This window comes from Erinaceus europaeus, chromosome 2 (genome assembly GCF_950295315.1).
Source record: "Erinaceus europaeus chromosome 2, mEriEur2.1, whole genome shotgun sequence".
NCBI classification, from domain to species: Eukaryota; Metazoa; Chordata; class Mammalia; order Eulipotyphla; family Erinaceidae; genus Erinaceus; species Erinaceus europaeus.
In genome coordinates, this window is record NC_080163.1 from 92,558,511 (window position 1) to 92,583,099 (window position 24,589).

General features: G+C 39.4%; 1 protein-coding gene and 1 pseudogene across 4 annotated transcripts in view; both read left to right on the forward strand.

The window, feature by feature from the left end:
- The window catches only part of PALLD (palladin, cytoskeletal associated protein), an 811,300-nt gene that overhangs the window by 332,597 nt on the left and 454,114 nt on the right, over positions 1 to 24,589 (forward strand). The gene's annotated exons all lie outside the window — the stretch shown is intronic.
- On the forward strand, positions 6,902 to 7,511 carry LOC107522759 (large ribosomal subunit protein uL6-like; annotated as a pseudogene).

The following is a 24,589-nucleotide window of genomic DNA, read 5'->3' on the forward strand; positions in this document are numbered from 1 at the left end:
ATACTTTCACAAATTCATTTTTGAAAAAAATGAAAAATAATACTTATATTTTAGCTGTCTCTATTATAATTATTGAGAATCAGTTATTTTCACCCAAGCCATTGGATAAATAAGGTAAGGCTTTATCCCATGTGAGATTTACTTGTTTCCAGTCTTTGCCTTTTCTCTTGTCCAGGATTTTACAAAATTTTTCCTTAATCCATGGGGGCTGTTCTCTTGGATTTTCTCACAACCCACTCCTGGAGAATTCCATCCAACCTTTTTCCATCAACATACTTCTATTTTCAACTGACATTAACTGTTGCAAAATTACCTCTTAGTTTACTGAAATTGATCCTTTCAATCAACATATTTTTATTGCATGCCCATTATTCTAGGTTCTGAGAAAAGAGTAGTTACCAAAATAACCCACACTACTTTGTGGAGTATATATTCTAGTGGAAAGGGGGTAAAGTAAAAATAAAAAATGAATATTTAGTAGGCTAGATTAGGTGATACAAGCTCTAGGGTAAAAAACATACTGAAGGATAAGGAGAAAAAAGATGAAGGCTCACTGAGTTAAATACAGTGATTTGGAAAATATTAGCTGAGAAGATAATGTTTGAGTTAATCCTTGATGCTTACTTCACATTTTGAGGAACAAATTGTATAGATATGTGGATGAAGAACTAGATTGAAGGAACATGAAGCACAACAAAGGTCTTGAGGCAAAATGTGCTGATGTTTTGAAAGAACCTAAAAACCTATTCCCAGAGGGATAAAGAATAGGAAAACTATCAGGGGAAGGGGATGGGATATGGAGTTCTGGTGGTGGGAATTGTGTGGAGTTGTACTCCTCTTACCCTGTGGTTTTTGTCAGTGTTTCCTTTTTATAAATAAAAATAAAAAAGAACATAAAAACCATGTTTTGAAAGATTATCTGGTTTCGGAGCATAAGACATTGTTGGTGGTCACCAATATCTATCCTTCTTTATTTATTACCACGTAGATAAACTTTATTTCCATGCTTTTTGGTGTGTCTTTAGGTGTATGTATATAACTGAGCTCAGGTCAAGGGAGGACAAATGCTAGTGAGTTACTCCCAGACTTGGCCTACAAGGGCCATTATCTACTCCTTCAGTAACTCTAGATATGGGTAGATATGTAGTCTTTCAGATTAGTGCTTTTATATTCTTTTAATAAAAATCTTTGCATTGCTAGGTCATGTAGTATTTCTACACTCTGTTTTTTTTTTTTAAGGATTTTCCATACTGTTTTATATAGATGCTACCCTAATTTGCATTACTTCTATGTATTTATAATTTCATATGCCAGGGTCAGGATTAGTTCACCCCATAGAGTGCACACTTTTTCATGCGTTACTAATCAGGTTTGAACCACTGGATATCAAGTGAATGTACTCTGCAAAGGCTGTGGTGTCTCTCTTTCTCTCTGCCTGTCTATCTCTCCCTCTCTGTCTCTGATCATTTATTTGGTAAAGAGGGGAAAAAAAAGAAGAGTCTACCAGTAAGGGTGAAATTGCATGGTCAAAAAAACCCAGTGAAACTGTTGGGAAAAATAAATTTATAATGTCCTGTGCAAGTATTCTGATTTTCCTTAAACCTTCCCCATTTCTGTATATAGTACCACCATCTCTATACAGTTACTCTAGCCCCAAGCCAATGGAGGTATCCTGATTTCTTTTTTTCCCCCCCTCATTCCTTATAGTCAATCCATCATCAAGTTGCGGGGAAATTGTGCCGATGCAGTCACATCTGCCATGTTGTCCCCTCAGGCTACTGCTAGTTCCCGGGAGAGTTGGGACATTCTCGGAGTGCCTCTTCAGCCATGTTGTGCCCTCAGGGCATTGTCTATATCCCCGCGATATCTGGAGTGCTTTGGTTACTCCTCCCCCCTCCCATTCTCACAAGAGTTATTATCCTATCCTGGAGTGCTATGGTTACTCCTCCCCCTTCCCATTCTCGCAAAAGCTACTCCTATAAAAGCCCTTCTTCTTCTGCACCTTGTTCTCTTGCCAGCGTTTCACTCCGGTGTTCAGACGCAGGAAAGGTTACTGCGTGAGGTGGCCATTTTCGCTACCTCCACGTGGCCCAGCATGCCTCTCTAGCACCCAACTCTGAGGTGCCAGCGCAAATAAAGTTTTGTGTTTCCTCTTCGCTCCAGACCCCCTCTCTCTCTTCTCCTCGGCCCGCGCACAACAACATCAAGTCTTATTAGTTCTGTCTTCAGATATGTGTCATATTTGTAAGTCATCAGTTCTTGCTTGTATTTTTTTTGAACAATCTACTATTTTTATTGTTTTCACTTTTGTTCCCCCAGTTTATTCTCTACACAGCCAAATCATCTTTTAAAAATAGAAATCAGGTCCTATTTAAAACTCTTCTCTACTGTGTTGGGGAGCTCAACAGAATTTCATGACTGAAGCACCAGAGGTCTCAGGTTCAATAGGCACCACCATCAGCCAAAGCTAGGCAGTGTTCTGGTTAAAACAAGTAAGCAAACAAAAAACTCTTCCCTACTTGAAATTCTGAATAAATTCACAATTCCGACTCTTTACCTTGGCACAGAAGGCCTTAAGTAGCTTAACCTTGTTCTCCTCACATCTCTAAACTTTCTTCACCTCTGATTTGCAAACTTCTGCTACATGGTCACACTAGGAATCTCAACATGTATATCAGATAGCTTTTACTCTAGTATTTTTTCCTCCCCCATTTCTTCATCTGTTTGGGCCCTTCTTGTTACTTAGGTTTTTCTTAGCTCAAGCACCACCCTTTCATACAGGACTTTTCTGACCTACGTACGTAATTTCAATCACATTTACCTTTTCTTGTTTCCTTCAAGGTAGTCCTTATGACTAATTAAAATGATAGTATTCATGTTTCTGTATCCCCATCAATTTTTAACAATCCCCACTGAATTATAACGTCCAGAATATATGATCTTAGTCTGCTATCCAGTCTTTTATGCCCAGTGCTTGGAATAATGTTTGAGAGCCATGGCAGGCTCTCATTAAACTTACTTGTTCAATGAATGAACGATATGGCCAATATATGTACAATCTTTGCACAGGATTTTTATGTGAATAGATGAAATGACACATTATGTTCTCTGTACTTCTACAGGCAGAACAGTTTGCTAGAGCGGAGAAGATAGGAGGGGGCCGGGTGGTGGCACACCTGGTTGAACTCACATGTTAACAATACGCAAGGATCCAGGTTCCAGCACCCTTGGTCCCCACCTGCAGGGGTAAAGCTTTGTGAGTGGTGAAGCAGGGCTGCAAGTGTTTCTCTGTCTTGCTTCTTCTCTATCTCTCCCTTTCCCTCTCAATTTCTGACTGTCTTTATCCAATAAATAAAGATAATAAAAAATTAAAATAAAAGAGAATATAGGTCTTATTACAAAATCAGAATTTAAAACGGTATTATTTTTCATATGTATGAAAATTATACTGTCAATTTTAATACCATCTAAAAATAATTGAAAACAATAATACACCATGAACACTAACATTCTCAGCTGTTAGTCCTTTGAGGGTAGGCTTTCATTTGGTTCAGATGTCCAATTTCTGGCACAACACCTACAATAGAGTTTTGAGGACTGAATCATTCCTAATAAGTTATTTTTTATTTTTTAAATTTCTTTATTGGGAAATTAATGTTTTATATTCAACAGTAAATACAATAGTTTGTACATGCATAACATTTCCCAGTTTTCCATATAACAATACAATCCCCACTAGGTCCTCTGTCATCCTTTTTGGACCTGTATTCTCCCCCCACCCACCCCAGAATCTTTTATTTTGGTGCAATACACCAATTCCAGTTCAGGTTCTACTTGTGTTTTCTCTTCTGATCTTGTTTTTCAACTTCTGCCTGAGAGTGAGATCATCCCATATTCATCCTTCTATTTTTGACTTATTTCACTTAACATGAATTTTTCAAGGTCCCTCCAAGATTGACTGAAAACGGTGAAGTCACCATTTTTTATAGCTGAGTTGTATTCCATTGTGTATATATACCACAACTTGCTCAGCCACTCATCTGTTGTTGGACACCTGGGTTGCTTCCAGGTTTTGGCTATTAGAAATTATGACAGAAGCTAGACCTTCTACCTTCTGCAACCCTCAATAACCCTGGGTCCATGCTCCCAGAGGGCTAGAGAATGGGAAAGCTATCATGGGAGGGGGTGGGTTATGGAGATTGGGTGGTGGGAATTGTGTGGAGTTGTACCCCTCCTACCTTATGTTTTTGTTCATTAATCCTTTCTTAAATAAAAAATTAAAAAAAAAGAAATTATGCTGCTAAGTACATATGTGTACACAGATCTTTTTGGATGGGTGTGCTGGGTTCCTTAGGATATATCCCCAGGAGAGGAATTACAGGACCATAGGGTAGGTCCATTTCTAGCCTTCTGAGAGGTCTCCAGACTGTTCTCTACAGATGTTGAACCAATTTACTTTACACCAACAATGCAGGAAGGTTCCTTTGACCCCACACCTCCCCAGCATTTGCTGCTGTTACCTTTTCTGATGTATGACATTTTCAAAGGATTGAAGTGATATCTCATTGTTGTCTTTATTTGCATTTCTCTGACAATAAAAGACTTGGAGCATTTTTTCATGTGTTTTTTTGCCTTTTGGATCTCTTCTGTGATGAATATTCTGTCCATATCCTCTCCCAATTTTTGGATGGGGTTATTTGTTTTCTTGTGGTTGAGTTTGGCAAGTTCTTTGTATATTTTGGTTATTAGCCTCTTGTTTGATGTATGGCATGTAAAATCTTCTCCCGTTCTGTGAGGGGTCTCTTGGTTTGGGTAGTGGTTTTTTTTGCTGTGCAGAAGCTTTTTAATTTGATGTAGTCCCATAGGTTTATACTTGCCTTAGTCTTCTTTGTAATTGGATTTGTTTCATTGAAGATGTCCTTAAAATTTATGCGTAAAAGAGTTCTGCCAATATTTTCTTCTAAGTATCTGATAGTTTCTGGTCTAACATTCAAGTCCTTGATCCACGTTGAATTGACTTTTGTATTTGGTGAAATATAGTGGTTCAATTTCATTCTTCTGCATGTTTCAACCCATTGTTTCCAATACCATTTGTTGAAGAGACTTTGCTTTCCCCATTTAATAGTCTGGGCACCTTTGTCAAAGATTAGATGTCCATAGGTGTGGGGGCTTACTTCTGGGCTCTCAATTCTATTCCACTGGTCAGTGTGTCTATTCATGTTCCAGTACCAAGCAGTTTGGATGACAATTGCCCTATAATACAATTTGAGATCTGGGAGTGTGATGCCTTCAGTTCTGTTCTTTCTTCTCAAGATTATTTTGGCACTTCTAGGTGTTTTCTGGTTCCAGATAAACATTTGTAGCATTTGTCTTATTTTCGTAAAAGAAAATTGGTTGGGATCTTGATGGGGATAGCATTAAATTTGTATGTGGCTCTGGGTAGTATATTCATTTTGATGATGTTAATTCTTCCAGCCCATGAACATGGAATATCTTTCCACTTCTTTGTGTTTTTTTCTATTTTCTATCTCCTCATTTAGCTTCTTAATGTCTTTATTGATTTCTGCCTTGAGAGAGTGGGGTGTTGATGTCCCCTTTTATGAATGTACTGCTGTTAATATATTGCTGTAGCTCTTTCAGTAGATGTTTGATGTATTTAGATGGCTTGCCCAGAGAAAACAAGAGCTTCTCATTGGGTGCATAGATGTTAATAATTTTTTTTTTTTTTAAATGTGTTGACGTTGCTTTGTTGTTGGATAGGACAGAGAGAAATGGAGAGAGGAGGGGAAGACAGAGAGAGAGGGGGAGAGAAAGATAGACACCTGCAGACCTGCTTCACCGCCCGTGAAGCGACTCCCCTGCAGGTGGGGAGCTGGGGGCTTGAACCGGGATCCTTACGCCGGTCCCTGCACTTTGCGCCATGTGCGCTTAACCCACTGCGCCACCGCCCGACCCCCGTTAATAATTGTTAAGTCCTCTTGATTGACTGATCCTCTGAGCATTAAGTAGTGTCCATCTCTATCTTTTAAATTTCATTTATCTTAAAGTCTATCAAGTCAGATATGAGAATAGCTTTTCCTGCCCTTTTTGTGTGCCACTGGCTTGTATGATAAGTTTCTATCCTTTCACTTTGAGTCTGTGTTTGTCTTGTTGAGTTAGGTGGGTTTCCTGTAGACAGCATATTGTTGTGTTGTGTTTTCTGATCCATCTTCCTACTCTATGCCTTTTAATAGGTGAATTCAGGCCATTGACATTTATTGATAGCAAAGATTAAGATATTTTAATGCCATTCTTGTAGATTTTTAGTGTTCTGATAGATGGCCTATTTATGGTGGTCTGACTGTTTATAGGAGACCTTTCAGAGAAGTTCTTTCAGGGCAGGCTTGGTGATAGTTGATTTTTTTCAACTATTGCTTGTCTAGAACATTTTTATGCCTCCACCTCGTCTGAATGACAGTCTAGCAGGATATAGTAGTCTTGGTTGAAAGCCTTTCTCATTGAGCATTCGGTAGATATCTTGCCATTTTCTTCTGGCCTGTAGTGTTTGTGTGGAAAAGTCTGCTGCTAATCTTATGAGACTGCCTCTGTAGGTGATTCCTCTATATGTTTCCTCAGTAGGATTTGGAGATGACTTACTTGTATGACTTTATGTTCCTTATGAATATCTTTGTTTTAGAGAGAATATAGCAGAAGTCTCAGTCACATACAACTAGTTAATGATGGGGATGGATCCAGAAATTGCATAAATGGTATCTGAAATCAAGTGGGCCAGAACTATGGACATGTATGTGCAAGACTCAGAAATGAGTAAGGAAACTGCTCCATGCTCCATTGACACATTAGCAGCAAAAGAGTTGTAGTAAGATTTGCATGCTAGAATAAACTGCTAGGCCTTCTTTGCCGCATTTACTGTGAGAATGAAGACCATTCTCAACAACCAGACCGTTGACATTCCGGAGAATGTCGACATCTCTCTGAAGGGCCGCAAGGTCATCGTGAAGGGCCCCAGAGGCACCCTGCGGAGGGACTTTAGCCACATCAACGTGGAGCTCAGTCTCCTTGGAAAGAAAAAGAAGCAGCTCCGAGTTGACAAATGGTGGGGAAATAGAAAGGAACTGGCTACTTTTCACACTATCTGCAGCCATGTACAGAACATTATCAAGGGTGTTACACTGGGCTTCTGATACAAAATGAGGTCCGTGTATGCTCACTTCCCTATCAACGTTGTTATTCAGGAGAATGGGTCCTTGTTGAAATCAGAAACTTCTTGGGAGAAAAATACATACGCAGGGTTCGAATGAGGTCAGGTGTTGCATGCTCACTATCGCAAGCCCAGAAAGATGAATTAATTCTTGAAGGAAATGACATCGAACTTGTATCAAATTCAGCTGCATTGATTCAGCAAGCTACAACTGTTAAAAACAAAGATATCTGGAAATTTTTGGATGGTATCTATGTTTCTGAAAAAAGGAACAGTTCAGGAGGCTGATGAATAATCTCTCTGGTGTCCAACCATACAAGTAGCAAAATAATGGATGATGTGTGATCTCTTAAAAGATGCAATAAAAGCCATTACTGGTTTGGAACTTTAAAAAAAAAAAGAATAAACTTCTAGGATTTTATAAAGGATGAATGTTCAAGGTGCAAGTAAATGAGGAATGAAAAGGGCTTTCTAAGATGGTGATGCATATGCAAACATAAAAAAAGTTGAACTAATGAGCTATTTCAATATTTTCTTCTAATTAGTGGAGAGAATTAATGACTTAATACTGACCTGGAATTAAAAACTCTTATCTTCCAAGTCTGTGTGTAGCATTATTTTTCATAGTAGTTTCCTACATGGTACTTTTTATACTTTACTATGTAGCTTACATAACCTCCTGTCTTCCCAGATAGACTGGAAGTTCCATCCATTTTTACACATCATATTCTCATAGATTTAGTGCTGACTAAAATGTTTCATACGTAGTTGGGAATGAGAAAGTCCTTTCAATGAATATTTATCTCTGTAGTATTAAAAACCTTATCCTTGGAATTTTAAAATGAAATAATATCAAAATATATCATTCAAAGTCAGTGACATATAAACCGTTTCCTTGCCTAAATAATTTATACCTACCCAGTTGTTTGGGTAATTTCTTTTTCTTTCTTTTTTAAAATTTTTTAATTTTTTAATTTTATTTTTTATTTAAGAAAGGATTAATGAATAAAACCATAAGGTAGGAGGGGTACAATTCCACACAATTCCCACCACCCAATCTCCATAACCCACCCCCTCCCATGATAGCTTTCCCATTCTCTATCCCTCTGGGAGCATGGACCCAGGGTCATTGAGGGTTGCAGAAGATAGGAGGTCTGGCTTCTATAATTGCTTCCCACTGAACATGGGCATTGACTGGTCAGTCCATACTCCCAGTCTGCCTCTCTCTTTCCCTAGTAGGGTGTGTCTCTGGGGAAGCTGAGCTCCAGGACACATTGGTGGGGTCTTCAATCCAGGGAAGCCTGGCCAGCATCCTGGTGGCATCTGGAACCTGGTGATTGAAAAGAGAGTTAACATACGAAGCCAAACAAATTGTTGAGCAATCATGGACCCAAAGCTTGGAATAGTGGAGAGGAAGTGTTAGGGAGGTACTCACTGCAAACTCTAGTGTACTTCTGCTTTCAGGTATTTCTTTTTCTTGGGTTGTTAGAGCCTTGAGAGTAGAAAGATAACCAAGATAAAGATACTCTACTCAGGTTATTGTCAACCTGCCATTTAGGAGCAGGAGGTCATATTTTCATCTTTACAAAAGATTTAAAGAAACAATTTTTTTTTTTTGCCTCCAGGAGTTTTGCTGGGGCTCGGTGCCTACACTATGAATCTACTGCTCCTGGAGGCTATTTTTTTTCTTTTTGTTGTCCTTATTGTTTATTGTTGTTGTTGTTATTGTTGCTGCCATTGTTATTGGACAGGACAGAGAGAAATCGAGAGAGAGGGGAGACAAAGAGGGGGAGAGAAAGACAGACACCTGCAGACCTCCTTCACTGCTTGTGAAGCAACCAGGGGCCCCTACAGGTGGGGAGCCCGGGGATGGACTGGGATCCTTACTCAGGTCTTCGTGCTTTGCGTCATGTGCACTTAACCTGCTTTGCCCTGCCTCCTAAAGAAATGATTTTACAGCCAGCAGACTTTATGGCTTGTTTCTAGAATAATTCTAAGAAGAAGAGTTGAAACCCTAAAATTTGATGGAAAGTATTCAGCAACCCTGTGTAATTCAGGAGTAGCAGAGAAATATAGTCCTGTTCTCAGATACAATATTAATAAGTTATTATTTAAAAACTTTTTTTTTTTGCTGTTGTAAAAGCTGTGGTTAGAAAACAGATTGAATGATGCTGGAAAAAATAATCTATAAGATGAAAATATAGGAAAAGATAATATATATTGATCAAAGAGAAATTGTTACAAATAAAAGACTTTTCCTGAATTAAAAAAGAGATGGCATTTGAACTGAGCTGATAACTTGGATTAATACCCAATCTCTTATTTTCTAATGCATCAAACTTAAATTGGTCTTGGAAGTACATTATTATTTGCACAGTAATTTACTACACTTGATTGTTTCATATTATATATTCAAAGAGTATTATAGAAATTTCAGATATTGCAGAAAGTTCATTATACCCATTTAACTCAAGCTAAGAACTGATTTATTTTATTGCTCAAATATTAAAGAGGAATCACACTGAGTAATATAAATGTATCCTAATGAATTTTTTAATATTTATTTATTTATTTTCCCTTTTGTTGCCCTTTTTTGTTGTTGTTGTATAGTTATTATTGTTGTTGTTACTGATATCATCATTAGGTAGGAAAGAGAAATAGAGATAGGAGGGGAAGACAGAGAGGGGGAGAGATAGACACCTGCAGACCTGCTTCACCACCTGTGAATCGGCTCCCCTGCAGGTGGGGTCTTAATGAATTTTGAGGCTAAAAGTGAATAAAAAATGGTACTGGCAATGGATGGTGGCACACCTAATAAAACTCACACATCAACACATGCAAAGACCCAAGTTCAAGCCCCCGGTTTCCACATGTGGGGTGGAGGGTAGGGGTGTTTCAGGTGTTTCTCTTTTTCTCTATCTCCCTCTATCTTCCCTTCTTCTTCCTCTTCTTCCTCTTCTTCTTCTTCTCCTCCTCCTCCTCCTCCTCCTCCTCCTCCTCCTCCTCCTCCTCCTCCTCCTCCTCCTTCTTCTTCTTCTTCTTCTTCTTCTAGCGTTTGCCCTTCTTCCGTAGCCAGTCAACAGCGTCAGGTTGAGCCTGATGTAAAGTTTCGAGACCTCCTTTGAATCTGGAGAGGTGGCAGTCGTTGACTATGTGGGTCATAGTCTGTCTGTAGCCGCAGGGGCAGTTCGGGTCGTCTCTGGCTCCCCAGCGGTGGAACATAGCAGCGCACCGGCCATGGCCTGTTCGATAGCGATTGAGGAGGGCCCAATCATAACGTGCTAGGTCAAAGCCGGGTTGACGCTTGCAGGGGTCTGTGATGAGGTGTTTGTTCTTTACCTCAGCTGACTGCCAACTCTGTTTCCAAGAGTCTGGAACAGAGACCAGATTGGGTGACGAGACGTCAAGTGTTGGACAGGGTGGGCAAAGATATCCGCATATATTGGCAGGTCTGGTCGAGTGTAGACGTGGGAAATGAACTTAGATGATGCCGCATCCCGACGAATATCTGGTGGGGCGATGTTGCTAAGAACTGGCAGCCATGGAACCGGGGTGGAATGGATGGTTCCAGAAATTATCCTCATGGAGGAATATAATTTGGAATCGACCAAGTGGACATGGGGGCTAAGGAACCATACTGGGGCACAGTATTCTGCAGTGGAATAGCATAATGCCAGAGATGATGATCGTAGTGTGGAAGTGCTCGTGCCCCATGAGAAGCTGGTCAGTCTTGCAATGATATTATTCCTCGCGCCCACCTTTGCTGCAGTTTTTATGAGATGTTCGTGAAATGATGGAGTGCGATCGAGAGTAACGCCAAGGTAGACTGGCTGGGCTTCATGCCGGATTCTCGTATCGCCAAGCTGCACATTAAGCTCCCGCGAGGCTGAGGCATGGTGTAGATGGAAAACAGATGATACCGTTTTTGCAGTGCTAGGGATTAGTCGCCATTTTTTACAGTAATCAGATATCAGAAACATGTCTTTCGTGAGTGTTTCCTCGAGGATGTCGAACTTTGATGCCTGAGTTCACAGCAGATGTCATCGGCGTAGATGAACTTCCTTAAAGAAGTTTCTGGGAGGTCATTGATGTAAATATTAAATAGCGTAGGAGCCAGAACAGAGCCCTGGGGGAGGCCACTTGAGACAAGTCTCTATCTTCTCTCTGTTTTATTCTCTGTCTTTAAGAAAAAGAAAGGAAAGAAAAAAGTGGTTACTGGGAGTGGTGGAATCATTGTGCAGGCACTGAGCCCTAGTGCTAATCTTAGTGACAAAAAGAGGAGGGGTGGGAATGGAATTATGTATTGGATAAGGAAATCTATTTTATTCCTAACATTATGTTGGAGTGACTACATCAGTATCATTTCAGATTGAAGTTTATGCTTTAACAATGCAGGAGGGAAAAAATACTGCTCTGCTTCAGCAGTATTTTCATTTATTTAAACTGAGGCAATTAGATGAGTCAGTTATATATCTCATGGTGAGAATACAAGGCATCCTCAGGCTTATCTGAATATCTGTCTCTCTGGCTTAGTCCATTTTGGCTGCAGTAAGAAACCTCATAAACTGAGTGACTAATAAACAATGGAAATGTATTTCGCATAGTCCTGGAGACTGAGAATCTCTGGCCAAGATCAAGGTGTCTACAGATTTCATGGCTGGTGAGGGCTCTTGATATATTTTCATGTGGTGGAAGGAAAGAGGGGCCACATGCAGCTTTTTAATAAGAATACTGATCTCATTTTTTCAGAAGGGTTCTACTCTCATAACACAGTCACCTCCAAAGTGTTCATCTCCAAATACCAACACATTGGTAGATTATATTCCAACATATGAATTTTGAGAGGGTATAAACAGGTATATGTGACACATCTATAATGAAGGACATGTGTGTCTCAAAGTGTGTTTAACTAAGACCAGTGTGTGTATTTAGCTAAGACCGAAGTTTCTGTTAAGTAACAAATATAACTGAGAACTTATTATATACTAATAGCACTAGACTTCATTCAAAATTTTTAATTTATATATTGCTGTATAGAGACAGAGAAAAATTGAAAGGCAAGGAGGAAATAGGGAGAGAGACAGAGAAACTGTTATATACCATATTTCTATACTATATTTTCACACACACACACACACACACACACACACACACACACACACACACACACACACACACACACACCCAGCAGCAGCACTAGATTTCAAAATAGTACCCCAGGAGATGCCTGATGCAAAGCAACACTTCGTATTCGTTCATTATTTTTCCAACCTACTTATTCAGTTCTCAGGTAATAGAGGCTGCCCTAACAAATTAGGGTGGGTTCAACTCTGGATTGGATGCACTTCCATCACACAAACTTACCCAGACTGAAACAGTGGAGATTTACCAGTGAACCTCACACATGCATCTTTGTTAGGTTGAGAGGGATACCTGTGGGAACCTATTCAGTGTATAGTTTGCATTGTGAGAATATGCAAACTATGCACAGTCAGAGAACTCATCAGGGAGGATTTTTTTTTTCTCTCATGTGATAATGTAGGGTGAACTTTTTTTTTTGAGGTCCTTCTATAGATTTTTAAACTGTTTTATTTATTTATTTATTATTGTATAGAGTCAGTGAGAAATTGAGAGGGGAAGATAGAGAGGGAGAGAGACAGAGAGACACCTGCAGCCCTGCTTTACCACTCGTGAAGCTTTCCCCATGCAGGTGTGTACCAGGGGCTTGAACCTGGATCCTTGCACACTGTAATGTGTGTGCTTAACCAAGTGTGCCACCGCCTGGCCCCCCTTCTATAGTTTTATCTAACTGGATGGATAGCTCCTTCTGGGTTTCAATACTAGGAAATGAATTTGCCTGCAGGTCTAATCTGTGTCCATCTACTTGGGTTTTATCAGCAAAAATAGGATATTTTGGCTACCAGTTGACTCTTCTGTTATATTCCCCAATTAGTTCAGAACTTATTATGGAGGAGATCCATACTCATCCAAAACACTTTATTTAGTATCTTAGGATATTAACAAAGTGTAGGCTTTTTTTTTTTTTTTTTTTAGTGTTTGAAGACAGAGGTCTTTAGCTTGGTTGCCATCTTTAGTGTTGGTGATTCTATGCTAGAAGATAAACACTGTGCTCATTTTATAGGATTTGGCCAGGAAAGTGCTGCTTTAATAAAGATGATCATGTTTCTCTAGAGGTAGAGGTGCCAGGGTTTAAGCTGAGGCAAGGCCTTTGGCAAGTCTGCAAGGATCTCAGAGCGCAGATTGCTGAGGATGCAGTTTTTATTCTAAGCAGACATGGCTGAAGCAAGCATTTGATTATAGGGAAAAGTCTTTTTGATGACTTTTGCTATTAAGGAGCAGAAAACCATGTACTGTTTGAAAACTGCAATGCAGCTGGGTTTTGTGGTGGGTAAGAGGTCTGGTCTACCTTTAACTATCACATCAGATCCACGTAGGCAGTGTGGATTAGCTACTTTACTTTCAGTTGTTCTCTTGTATTGTTCTGAAAACCTCCATAACTATGAGAGGGAAATGGCCAATCTTTTTCTTTTCTTTTCTTTCCTTTTTTTTTTTACAAAATCATTGTCTAAAATGAATTTATTTTCTTCCTTTTTTTCTTTTTTAATTTTTTATTTACAAAAAGGAAACATTGACAAAACCATAGATTAAGAGGGGTACAACTTCACACAATTCCCACCACTAGAACTCCATATCCCACCACTCCCCTGATAGCTTTCCTATTCTTTAACCCTCTGGGAGTATGGACCTAGGGTCATTATGGAGTACAGAAGGTGGAAGGTCTGACTTCTGTAATTGCTTCACCTCTGAACATGGGCATTGACAGGTTGATACATACTCCCAGCCTGTCTCTCTCTTTCTATAGTGGGGAAGGGCTCTGGGGAAGCAGAGCTCCAAGACACATTGTTGGGGTTGTCTGGCCAGGGAAGTCTGGTCACATCCTGCTAGCATCTGGAACCTGGTGGCTGAAAAGAGAGTTAACATACAAAGCCAAACAAATTGTTGACTAATCATGGACCTAAAGGCTGGAATAGTGCAGATGAAGTGTTGGGGGGTCCTCCATTTTGTAGATAGCTAGTAGGCATATTTTAGTTATATTTCAAAGGGCCTGTAGCTATACTAGTGTTTTTTTCCCCCTGAGCCTGAAATCTGATATGCAGGTGGATCCTAGACCAATTTTTTTCTATATAGTACCAAATGTGTTTTGCTGACCAGAGGATCTCAGCTATGCATGAAAGCAGCTTTAGACAATACTGCATAAACCAAGGAGTGTGGATGTATTCCAGGCAAACTGTATTACAAATATCAGGTGGTAGGCTAATCCCTGATCTAAACCATGCAATCATTCTGAAAATTTGACAATGACAAGCTATACTATCCTTTCTGCAAATAACTAAGACTCACGCATAGCAAGCTGCATGGGTTTCTAAGATTAATAATGGTGTAGTGCTTTCCAACTAGAGTGTAAACAATTAAATCTACACTTTAAATTGTAGTTTAAAATTGTTGTAGTTTTAAATTCTGTGAATGTAAGAGTCATGTATGCTTGTACTTAGTATTCAGTGAATCAGTCAGTAAAATATTTTCTCAAAATGAGCAATTTTATTTAATTTGTAGTCTTGAAATATCTTCCTAGTTAAACCTTTTTATCCAGAGAGAGACATTTTCCTGCCGTTAAGTCAAACTGTCTGCAAAAGGATATTTTCTGTTCACTAGACTTAGCTATTTTTTTAATATTTTATTTATTTATTTATTTATTTATTTATTGTTGGATAGAGACAGAGAGAAATTGAGAGGGGGATGTAGAGAGACAGAGAGACACCTGCAGCCCGGCTTCACCACTTATGAAGCTTCCCCCTGCAAGTGGGGACCAGGGTCTTGAACCTGGGTCCTTGCACACTATTATGTGTGTGCTTAACCAGGTGGGTCACCACCTGGCCCCCTTCACTAGACTTAATACTCCCTCAAAGGCCCATTCATTATTGTCTCCCTAGTGCTAGGTACAATGTAGAACTTAACAAATGTGGTTTAGAAACAATGAATGACCATACAGAAAATGTAACTTGGGGGCCAGGTGGTAGCGCAGTGAGTTAAGCACACATGGCTCAAAGTTCAAGGACCAGCTCAAGGATCCCTGTACGAGCCCCCGGCTCCCCACCTGCGGGAGGGGGGGGGTCCCTTCACAAGCGGTGAAGCAGGTTTGCATGTGTCTTTCTCTCCTCCTCTCTGTCTTCCCTTCCTCTCTTGATTTCTCTCTGACCTATCTAACAACAACGTCAGCCATAACAACAAGGGCAACAAAAATGGGGGGAAAATGGCCTCCAGGATCAGTGGATTCATAGTGCAGGCACTAAGCCCCAGCGATAACCGTGGAGGCAAAAGTAAATAAAATAAAAAAAGACTCATGCCTGAGGCTCTGAGGCTCTGAGGCTCTGAGGCTCTGAGGTCCCAGGTTCAAGCCCCCAGTCTCCACCTGCAGGTGAGAAACTTCACAAGCGGTGAAGCAGGGCTCCAGGTATCTCTCTGTATAAATAAATAAATACATAAGAAAACGTAACTTTAACTTTATAACATTTTACATTGTAATATTAACATTACAAATAGGAATTTTTAGAGGACAGAGACCAAGTTTCATTTATTTCTGTATTCTTTTTTATGTTTTTTTAATGTTTTATTTATTTATTTATTATTGTATAGAGACAGAAAGAAATTGAGAGGGGAAGATAGAGAGGGAGAGAGACAGAGAGACACCTGCAGCCCTGCTTCGACACTCGTGAAGCTTTTCCCCTGCAGGTGGGAACCAGGGGCTTGAACCTGGATCCTTGCGCACTGTAATGTGTGCGCTTAACCAAGTACGATACCGCCTGGCTCCTTATATCTGTATTCTTATGCTAAATTGTGCCTGTTGGTAATGTACAGGAGAGCTGGAGGGAACAGGACAAAAGGCACAAAGGTCTCCTCTAAGCTCTGCCGGTAGAGCTCTAGACTGACATCTACTGAATCATAAGAGAGATAGCCAGTTTCAGGGAGATGAGTGTTAATTAAAAAGCAGAAGTGGAAGAGAACTTTGGGGGCTGGTTAATAATGAAATTATACTCATGTGCAAATGACTGTATTGTAAAGCATTAAGCCCCTCAGTAAAAAAAGGAAAAGAAAATAAAAAGTAGAAAATACACAATTAAGAGGCCTGAGTTTCTTTTTTAAAAATTTTACTAGTGATTTAATATTGATTTACAAAATTATGAGAAACAAGTATAATTCCACAGCAATCTGAGCACCAGAGTTCTGTGTCCTCATTGCCTCCATTGGAGACTGCAGTAGTTCTCCCAACGTCACACATATGGGTTGACTATTCTTTCTGAAAAAAAAAAAAATATATATATATATATCCATTTATTCTATGGTTCTGCCTTTCTTTTTTCTTTTTTTTTTTTAAGATTTAAAAAAATTTATTTATAAAAAGGAAACACTGATAAAAATCATAGGATAAATCGAACTGTACAACTCCACACAATTCCCATCACCAGAACTCTGTGTCCCATCCCCCCTCCCAGTAGCTTTCCTATTCTTTATCTCTCTGGGAGTATGAACCCAGGGTTATTATGGGGTGCAGAAAGTGGAAGGTCTGGCTTCTGTAATTGCTTCCCACTGAACATGGGCATTGACAGGTAGAGCCATACTCACAGCCTGTCTCTCTATTTCCCTATTGGGGCGGGGTTCTGGGGAAGTGGAGCTCCAGGACACATTGGTGTGGTCATCTGCCCAGGGAAGTCCAGATGGCATCATGTTAGCATCTGGAGCCTGGTGGCTGAAAAAAGAGTTAACATACAGAGCCAAACAAATTGTTGACTAATCATGAACCTAAAGGCTGGAATAGTTCAGATGAAGAGTTAGAGGGGTCTCCATTTGTAGATAGTCAGTAGTCCTATTTTAGTTATATTCTAAAGGGCCCATGACTATACTAGGTTTTTTGTTTGTTTGTTTGTTTTGTTTTGCTTTGTTTTGTGTTTTTACTTCTGAGCATGACATCTGATATGCAGGTGGACCCAAGTTATTTTCTGGGGAGCTGATGTCATGGTTGGAAAAGGGACCAGAAAGCTGGATCAGGGAAGAGAGTAGCTCCCAAATATGGGAGAAGTTTATAAATATTGCTGACTGTAAACCCCATCAATTTGATCCGATCTGGGACCCATATTCAGCTTAGGAGCCTATGTGACCTCTGCATCACTGTAGATCTGAGCTCACATTGTGTGGTCATGTGTAGGAATGTTCGAAGCTACCCCAATTTCAGGCTTCTCTTCTTTCCTACACCTGCACCTATACTTACTTCTACACCTACACTTACTTCTGAATGTCTTTTTTCCCCCTCTTCTTTCTCCTGTTCTTGATGGAGTTGGAGTTCAGAGCTCTCTGGTCATCTTTCCCTAACATTTCTTCCCCTATGCGAGTATGGGCCAGAATTCTTTCTGAGGTGTAGGCCCTGAGTTCCTAACTTTTATAGTGAGTTCAGATAGTACATGCCACCTTGAGGGGATTTACTTCCACCATTGTCTCAAGCTGCTCCTGTCAGCATTCATCTGCATTTTATGGCTTTAGCAGTCAGGTAGAAAGAGAGACGTTGGTGTAGGAAGCAGACTTCTTGGCAAGTGTCTGCTCCCCTTCCTGGCTGTAAGCACGGTGCAGGGGGAGGGTTGCTAATTTCCTTCCTCAAGAGGAGTCTTTCCCTAAGCAAACCTCTAACAGTAACACTGAATAAATACTTGGTGAATGAATGGAGGAGAGAGTGGGTAACTAGATCATGTGGTATAAATATCTGATGAATGCTCAGGGTTGAAACTTCATTCATCACTATACATAACAAAAGAAGCCCAGGTTGTTGTAGGCAACCTCAAAGACTCTGAAGTGCCTCTCTTTTAGAGGCTAATGAAGTAAAAAAAAGTGGGTCACAGCTACTTTGAAGCTGGCCAGAGATTAGCATAGTAAAGTTTGTATTTAGGAAATCCCCATTTCATGTATATTTAGCAAATGTCTACTGGCCCATGTTTTCTAATCTGAAACATGTGACTTTGGATACCTTAGAATTTAGATCTTTCAAGGTTTTAGCATGACAGTGTATCATATGTTATATAGAATATGGTCTAAGGCAACATCCTGTATTTAAGGACACTAGTATTTCTGTAGGAAAGTGTACATATGTTGTGGGATAAATAAAAATGACATATAAACCTGTCATTTCAGGTCTGCTTTTTGCCTTGAAATGAGATCAGGTCAGATCAGGTTTTTTTCTAGGAATCATGTAATGACTAATATTCTGTTTTCAGAGCTTTGGGATGGGGATTATGGATCAAGGATTGTAGAATGGTAACTGTGCTCCTCTGAGATAAATTTCATTCAGAAGAAGAAATTCAGAAAAATATATAACAATTCTGTACTCAAAGACATTCCCAATATGATCTTGTGAACAAAATTTATCTCAAAGGTTATAATTAAAGCCTGAAAACAAATGTATTTAGATGTACTTTTTTTTTTTTCACTAAAACTTAAACCTTGGATCATATGTATTATTCTTAATCAGCAGCAAAACAAATATAGTAAATAGGATAGAGGTTTTCCAATTCTAAAACAGCTGTTAATTGCAATCTTATCCATGACAAAAACATTGGTGGAGGGCAGGGCAAGGGGGTAGTAATAAAGGAATAAAAGGAAGTAGTTAACATTAGAATTTTCACTGTTTTAGGAGCTGGCAATTAAATTTGTACCATACCTGCAAATGCTCTAGAATGGTTGCTTTTTCCTGTTAGTCAGCACTGAGCATTCTTTTATAAATGTAGAATACATTTCTTTACAGCCAACAAGATCAAACAAACAAACAAAAAAAGCAGATACAAGGAATAGCTGCATTGTGTACAAGGTGGACAACAATGTTCTCAATAAAATTCAAGGTTCATTGCCCTTATCCAGCTGGCATGTAGAAACTTACAACCAGGTGACAAGATGAAAGGTACAAAATATACCTTTCATTTGTTCTGGATATTTATCTTTAAATCTTTCCGCCCAAGTCTCCAACTCTCTTTGCTTTTTTAAAAAAAAAAATTAAGATTCTCTACTTTTAGAACCTGAACTGGAGTTGGTGCATTGCACCAAAGTAAAAGACTCTGGGGTGGGGTTAGGGAAGTAGAAGTTCAGGTCCTGGAAAAGGATGACAGAGGATCTAGTGGGGGTTGTATTGTTATGTGGAAAACTGAGAAATGTTATGCATGTACAAACTATTGTATTTACTGTCCACCGTAAAGCTTTAATCCCCCAATAAAGATAAATTAAAAAAAAAAAAGTCCTCTACTTTTCTCAAGGACTCTGCCAAGGTGTTCTGCTAATGAAAAAGGAAGGAAACAAATTTCAAAGTGGACAAGGAAGCTAGCTCACCAAAGAAGGTATCTGCATTGTCATGTGGATGACCTCTGGTTCTAGCCTTTGACTCCCACAGCAGTGCTGGAAGCTTCAGTGTTCTGGTGTAGGTGTATATATATGGAGAGGGAGAGAGAGAGAGAGAGAGAGAGAGAGAGAGAGAGAAAGGGAGAGAGAGAGAGAAGGAGGAGGAGGAGAAGAAGAAGAAGATGAGGAGGAGGAGGAGGGGAGGGGAGAGGGGAGGAGAAGGGGCGAGAGGGGAGGGAAGAGGAGGGAGGGGAGGCGAGAGGAGAAGAGAGAGACCCCTCAATGATAACAACAAAAAAGTTTTTTCAGAAATATATTGAAATGTAGTATCATGTATTCACATGGGTTGCATTATGTGGCAATCTGAATGGTGTAGAGCTTGATTCCCAGCAATCTCCCTTTCCCATTCCCTCTTTTCCTAGTTTTCTGTTTTTGGTTGCCCCAACCTCTGTGCCTGTCTTGGCCTGTTATTTCTTTCTTTCTTTTCAGTACATTTTTTTCCCTTTTGTTGCCCAACATTGTTGTGGTTATTGATGTTGTTGTTGTTGGATAGGACAGAGAGAAATGGAGAGAGGAGGGGAAGACAGAGATGGGGAGAGAAAGACAGACACCTGCAGACCTGTGTTAACCCTTCAAGTCCACGTTGAATAAGTAATTTATACAATAATGACAAACTGTACTTGTTACACCATCTTAGAAAGAAAGCAAAGAAAGGCCTAGTATGGATGTAAGTGACTACAGTTACCATCACCATATGTGATAATATATCTTAAGCTGAAGGAAGTCAGGGAAACTTGCAATGCCACTTCTCTGTGGCCAGATACAGTCATGCATTGCTTATTGGTGAGACTACATCCTGAGAAAGGTGTTAGGTAAATTTTTCATGGTGTGAATGACAGTGACATTGAGGTGGTGTAGTCTGTATTTAGGGACTGATGTTTATATAGGTCCATCACTGACCCAAATGTTATCAAGTGGAACATGACTACTTGTATCTGTTTTCAAGCACCATTCTTAGGAGAGTATTATGGAGAAAAATGGGAGATCTTCCATTGACTGAGTAACTAGATTAGTAATTCTTGGTATTGAAGTATTTTACAAAAATGTTAATTCTGTATTATATAGAATAAGTATTTATGTTAGACTGAATATTTATTTGAACTATTATTTAAAATAACTGTGACCAAAATATAAAATGGATATTAATTTTAAAGAAATATAAATTAGAATAAACAATTGTTTCAAACAGTGAAACTTGGGGTGTGTGGGAGACCATCCCCCTTCTCAGACCAACTTCTGGAACAAAAGAGTTGTGAAGAAAGAATAAGGCAACTACAAATATCAATGGATGGCAGAGAATGAGACATCTGTTTTGGAAAAGTGGGCTTTGTAACACTGAAAATGCTAGGATCAGACTTCCCTATCTGGTGCCATTCCTAGCTCTGTCAAACTTCCTGAGGGAGGCACATAGCAAGTCTAGGTTCTCTTGGAGGCAAGTGTTTCTGGGAAGAGAGAGGGCCTGGGATGTGCTTAGGCTGCAGCTGACTAGAGGCTCATCTATACCACCCACAGAGGAACCACTCCTCTCCACTTAAGAGAGGGAATTTTAGGACTAGAGGAACATCTACCTCCCACTCCCCCAGTGGTTAATATCTCATTTAAGATTTAGATTAGTATCAGTTAGCATCCAATAGGGAATATAATTCATAATTTTTATTTCTCATTTATTAACATTTATTCCTTTACCAGATGAAGTGTGACGGGACATTCATCAGACCCTGTTTTCAGACTGTGTGAGTTTAAATCCTGGCTCTGGTACTTGATATAGGTGTCACTGTTCACATAATGTTTTGAACACTCAGTTTTCTCAGCTGTGAAGTGTAAACTACATGATTATAACTAACTACTTTTTGGAAAGCATTCAGTCCTGTGCTTGATGTATAGTGAGTATTCAGTAAATATTACTTATTATTCAAACTATATGTTCTTATCCTTCTTGGGTGGGTGCCTGTATGAATATATAGGTCAGTGCTTCTCTCTCTCTCTCTTTTTTTTAACTTAAGGTTTTCTTTATTTTATTTTATTTTATTTATTTATTCCCTTTTGTTGCCCTTGTTGTTTTATTGTTGTAGTTATTATTATTGTTGTCGTTGTTGGATAGGACAGAGAGAAATGGAGAGAGGAGGGGAAGACAGAGAGGGGGAGAGAAAGATAGACACCTGCAGACCTGCTTCACTGCCTGTGAAGCGACTCCCCTGCAGGTGGGGAGCTGGGGTTCGAACCGGGATCCTTATGCCGGTCCTTGTGCTTTGCGCCACCTGCGCTTAACCCGCTGCGCTACAGCCCGACTCCCAGGTCAGTGCTTCTTAAACTTCAAAGTTCTTACAGGGCCTGGGAGATGGTTCCCCCAGTAGAGTGCATACTACCATGTACTAGGACCTGAGTTTGAGACCAGAGACCCAGTCACCAGATGGAAACACTGTATAAAGGGAGTGCTTCATGAGCAGTGGAGTTGTGCTGCTTTGTATCTATCTCCTTCTGGTCTTTACTCTCTTGTTGGGAAGAAAGAACAGGAGAAAAGGAGTCTGCCAGGAGTGGTTGAATCATGTAGGTTAGAAACTGGAGGGATTCTGTGGTGACAAAAACAAAACAAAACAAAACAAAAACCCAGACCACCTGGGAATTTTGTTAAAATGCAAATTCTGATTTAGGATATGTGGAAAGGGACTAGAGATTCTGCCTTTGTCCCACAGGAATGCTGAAGCTTCTCGACCAAGCACCACATTAAGAGCAGCAAGATGCTAGAGGAAGTAGACTATTCTTAATATAAATTCTATCTGATTTTGCTTTTCTATTGCTGCTATTCTAATAACTTCATAGTGAGTCAGTACTTAACGAGGTAGTAAAAGACTTGGGGATGAATTGGGAGTTCAAGGCAAGATTCCAAACTGAGACCCACATGATATATGTCTAAGTCTTTAAGTCACAAATCATAGTTTCAGTTTTAAATAAAATTGGTTCTATTGCCAACAGACATATGGAAAACATGTTCACTATCACTAGCCATTAGAAAAATGCAAACCAAAATCACAGCAAGATACCACCTCACTCCTATGGAGGTGGGACTGGACAATCAAGAACCAAAATACAACCCATTGGCCCCTCCCTGCAGGGGGTAGCTTTACAAGTGGTGAAGCAGTGCTGTAGGTTTCTTTTCTTCTTTTTCCCACTCTGCTTCTTCCTTCCATCACAATTTCTGTCTGTCTTTATAAAATAATTCCAGAAAATTGTAGCACACTGTTGAGCACCAAGTCTGATGTGGGTTGGTTGGGCAACTTCATCACATATCAGTCAAATAAAACCTTGTGATGGCCCATAGTTGGACTGGTAAGATCACACACAAGATTTTAGTCTGCAGTGTCTCCTCAGTTATTCTATGTTTTCTGTGTGCTATTCCATTTTGTCTTCACTATGGAGTGTGGCATGAACAAGATTAGAATTACCACATGCTTACAAATAAATCATCTGGAACATGGTGTCAAATTTGAAGCTTAGGGAGAATGTAAAATTAATAAAGTATCATTTTGTACTAAAAAAAAAAAAAGCTTATTTTCCCTTTGGTGAAATAGCACACTAGTAAAGTTGTGAAACAAGTTAGATTGTAAAGAAAAGAGATTAAGTTTAATTCCTTGGAAAAATGTTAGTCAACTGGCTTAGACTGTTTACTTCACTTGGCAACCTATCTTGTCCTGCCACACAGTAGTTATGTTCTGTGGAGCAGAGAGCTGACAAACCATAGCACGGGGCCAATCTAGCTTTGTTCTTTTGTTTACTTACCATCCCTGGCTAGTTTTTCTTTATAGTGGCTTAGGTGAATGCTTGCAACAGAGATTGTATTGTATAACTTAGAAAGTTGAAAATATTTCCTATCAGACCCTCTACAAAAAAAAAGTTTGCCAATACCAGCTCCAAAACATAAAAATGAATAAATATCCAAAATGAGGATATAACAAAAGAATATAGAGTAGAACAAACCTTCTGCTGTAATTAATGTGTCCTAAGTTCTTTTATAAGAAGTTCTTAGGAAAAGGTTTCTTATTTCCATATTAATTAATGGAAATTATATCCAAATACAAATTTTAATGCTTTGGCAACAGTAAATATAAGCTCTGGATTAGTTTATTTATTTAGTGGATAGTTAATTTTGTTGAAAAGATAAAACCAGACAAATACAAACAAAAATTTCAGCATGCCGAACTTGAAACATGCTTAGTTTGGATGAAGCTATCTTGCAAAATTAAGCAGGCTATTATTAATGCTAGTATCAGGCTGAAGTTCATATCAATAGATTGCATTCTCTTGGCTCTTTACAACTTCCTTATTTACCTGAAGCCTTTATATTCCACATGGTGACTGGTTTTCAAATTTCATGTAATGTTTGGCTTGAGTGGAAAAACAGGAAACAAGGCAGCAATGTGACACAGAGGAAGTTGTTTAGAGAGCCTGGAGTTCTAATCTTGGCTGTGTAGCTCTCTGGCTAAACCAGACACTTAACCTCTCTTTGCTCTGATTTCCTGTAATCTAAGTTTGAAGAAAAAGAGTTTGTGTGTGTGGGAGTAGGGACTCCATACTTTATTCCTACCTACCTTCCATCTGAATCCTTCTGTATTTTGCCAAATCCTTGGGATACTTAACATAATTAATCCAGCTGAGCTATATAAATCTGTTTAGAGAGTGCTCTGAAAGCAGACCAGCCTCTTTTTCAGCTATAAAGTGAAGTAATTTGGGAGGTTGGTTGGGTTGAACCAGGAAAGAGAAAGATGATAGTGTCTTAAATAATGAAATTTCCATCTTTCAAGAGTCTATTGTTCTGTACTAAACTTGATCAACAAAAAATGAAATAGGAAGGGAACTTCTATTCTGAATATGCAGTTCTAG